Raw genomic sequence first — 3,950 nt, 5'->3', positions numbered from 1 at the left:
CTACAAGCCTTCAAGTAGTCTAAAGCTTGCAAAACTGTTTAAAAACTTCCAGAAACCTCTACAAACTTTCAAAAGCTTCTGGAACAATCTAGAAACCTCCAAATATTCCTAAAGCGCTGTAAAAGAATTTCAAAAGCTACCCAAATAGGCTACCAGCTTATAAATGCCCCTTGAAGTGGTCCAAAAGCTTTCAAAACTCTATAACAGCATCCAGAAATCTCTATAAATTACCAAAAGCTTATAGAACAATCTAGAAACTTCCAATTCTCCTAAAGCAGTCAAAAAAGCATTTAAAAGCTACCCAAAGAAGCAAGAAGCTTCTAACAGTGTCCAGATAATAAATTTTAAACTCTAGAAGCTTCCAGAAATCTCCAGAAGCTCCCAAAAACTTTTAGAACAATCTAGAAACATCCAAATGCGTCTAAAGCATTAGAAAAGCATTTCAAAAGCTATCCAAATGTGCTACCAGCTTATAAATACTCTTAAAGTAGTCTAAAACTTTCAAGACTATTCAAGACTAGTGAATTAACAAGGTCAAAATATTGAAGAAAGGTAAAATTTCAAGGTCCATTACCATGTTTAAAAAACAGTAAAATATCCTAGAAATTGACTTGGCGGACTATTTGCAGTCATTTTAATCAATTTAAATTGTTTATACAAACGTCCTGATTGGCTACAGTCCGTTGGAGGTGAGTGCACATGATTTGACAATGCTGCCAAAAATCACATATTTGACTGTAAAAAATGTCAAAATCTATCATTCCGTCTGTGAAAAGTGTCATTCTGACGCTTACACTCAAAAGTTCACAAGTTGTAGGCCGCGTTCGTTTTTATGCTCCATGGAGCAAGCACTTTTTTGACGTCACAAAGACGTAATTTGAGAAGTCGTCAAATTATGGTTTTGCCAAATTTCGTCATCATGACGTCAAAAAAGCTTGCTTTGCGGCCATAGTAAAAGAAGTCATTTTTAAAGAAATAAACATTGTGGTTTTGACTAAAAGCTAAACTTGCCATTTTAAGTTGGGTCTGTCATTTTTAACATTTCAGTAAAAATTTAAAGCGAATGGTGTCAAATTGACGAAAAAAAAAACAACAAACAACGTAACCTCAAAAAAAAACATATATTTGAAATAAGAAAAAAGACTACCTATTAAGCAAATAAAATACAGGGTTTTAAAATAATCAAATCATGTGTCAAAAACTTGACAACTGATTGGCATATGTCAATTTTGACGACTCTGATGTAAAAAAAATATGGCAACTTTGCTAAGTTATATTATGCTGTCGGATCAAAGTTAACAGAGTTAGCTATTGCAAGTTTTATGAGAACTTATACAGGGTGATGTATGGACGCTTAAACTTTCAGGAAAAATGTAATATTTGTGCTGTTTTCATACATGTATGGAGCATATGACATACTGATTTAAGAACACTCGTTATAATTTGTTTGTGCCGACTAATTCAAGGTATAAAAATCACATTATTTCCGTCTTTTGCTATAAATTGTGACCATAAAAATTTGAATAAATCAACCTAACTGTTACGTCTCAGCTCATAAAAATTGGCAATAAATTTATATTCCACATTTCTATTCTGAGATAGTTTATGCCCTTTCGTATTCCCTCTTACCAGCTCAAATGCTTTGAGAACTCTCGTTTTATTATCATACGCTTCATTACTCGCAAGTTTCTAGAACTTGCAAGTTTAACTAAACCATATATTGACGCCCTGGGCGCTTCTTGCTATATTATCCTGGCAGTGCAGAAAAGTTAATTACCTGAACCACCACAAGAAAATTTCATCACAGTTTTTTTTTTACTATATGAAAGGAAATGGTGAAACTTTACCAACATTAACAAACTATAATCTGGGAAGTTTCACAGCAGCCGAAAAGTGGCAGAACTAATTTTCTTCAGTCGGACGTGTACTGCAAGCATAGTGTCTATCTCGTTAATGGGTGTTTGGGAAATAATGTAAGTTTAAGGACGTCTGATTAAGATGTAAGACAACGTCAGGTCTTAGTTAAAGATAATATTGCCTGATGTGTCAGATTTGCGGTAAGATAGTAAAAGGCGGCAGTGTTAGTGCTTTGCGGATTTTGTTTAATTTATGAGCGCTAATTGCGAGCGGGCAACTTTGCAAGAAACGTTGGAATATAATGGAATTTCCTAGATAAATATCCGCATTAGGTTTGAAGGAAAATTTGAAAGTTAAATTGGACAACTGAATAGTTTTCACTTTTAGGAAAAAAAAAACATACATTTTCATGTTTATTAACAAACACTCAAATAACATATCATTGAAGACTTACAACGTAAAATTTACTTAAGCAGGCTCGCAATGGTTTTCTACAGCAAGTGCATGGATCTTCGACTAACACTTGTCCTTCAGGACACCTGTTTGGACACCAAAGACACTCAATGGGAGGTGGACATTCAACTGCTTCTGCACTGAATACCACAAGACCTACAGTCAATAATACCATACACAGGATTACAAGCTTCATTGTTGTTAGTTTAATAATGCGCTAAACGTTAACAAACGGTTATTTATAGGCTGTGCAACCGGTTTTAAAAAAATCCCCGGCTGTAAATAACTATTAGTTGTTTTTGTCCTGGATGGTAGTAATTATTGACTTTTAAAATACAATTGCAGCTAGCAGATGTAGTTATCATTTAAAAATTGTTATCGTAAAAGAAAATTATAATGCGCATATTGTGGTTGAATTTATAATATATAAATATCGGTTAGAAAATTAAATAGTAGAATGATACTTTGCAACAAATAATATGATCGTATTGAATAATAATTATTCCTAGAGCTACTATAAAAGTTGCTATTATTATAGAACTAAGCTTTACATATTGTTATAATTAAAGTGTCCGACCTGCTGATATTTTGACAACTATTGATACAGTGCGTCTCATACTTTAACCACGTGCATTCTCACGTGGAAATAAAGCAATCAAGATGGTTTCATTGTAATACTCTTATTGATTTACGTATCAATAACATTGCAGGAAAATATAAAAATAAATAAAATTGAAAGACACAACACATTGACACAAACATTTTCAAAAATTGTTAGCTAGTCTTGTAATAAATACCAAATTTTTATAGGAACTTTTTGTCTGATTTCAGCGTGTTGTAATTTCGTGTGTTTTTAATTTGTGCACAGTAATTTCGAAACACTCTGTAAAACTAGTTAGAAATGGGTCAATTTTAAACAACGCGCAGATACGAAAAGAAAATGCATTTACTACTACATGGCTATTTCGATATACAGGATGTTCCAAACCAAGGAGGTAAACAGTAAAGGATTGCTCGATTAATCGGAAACAATGTGTTTCTGGCAGGTCAAACTTTGACACCGCTTTTCTTCCCTGACTGTACCAAATTTTGTAAAAATTTTTTTATGTTATTGAATAGGAAATTTAATGAGGATTCCAAAAATGTACTTAAAACAGTCATTTTCTTACTCCAAGTGGGTTTTACAAGCAATTTTGTCCGTGACTGTTTATTCAAACAGTGTTACAGTTCAAACTTTGACACCATTTTTTCCCTGACTGTATTAAATTTGTAGTGTTGTTTATGTATCAGATAGGAAATTTAATGAGGATTTCAAAAATTTGCTTAAAAACAGTCATTTTCTTACTCCAAGTGGGTTTTACAGGCGATTTTGTCCCTGAATTTTCGTTTGTGTCCCTGGCATTTTACATTTTGACACCACTTTTCTCCCTGACTTTACTTGATTTGTAGTGATTTTTTATGCCATTAGACAGAAAATTTAAAGAGAATTAGAAAAAATGTGCTTAAAAATATGATTCGGTCATTCCAAGTGGGTTTTGCAGGCAATTTAGTCCTTTAAACCGTGTTCAAAATTTAGATCACAATTTTACTAACTGACCAAACCAGTTTTTCCTGAATTACTCGAAAACGGTGACTGTTAA

Source organism: Ips typographus, linkage group LG3 (genome assembly GCF_016097725.1).
Source record: "Ips typographus isolate SLU linkage group LG3, UJ_Ityp_2.0, whole genome shotgun sequence".
Classification (NCBI taxonomy): domain Eukaryota; kingdom Metazoa; phylum Arthropoda; class Insecta; order Coleoptera; family Curculionidae; genus Ips; species Ips typographus.
This window is presented reverse-complemented; position numbering follows the sequence as displayed.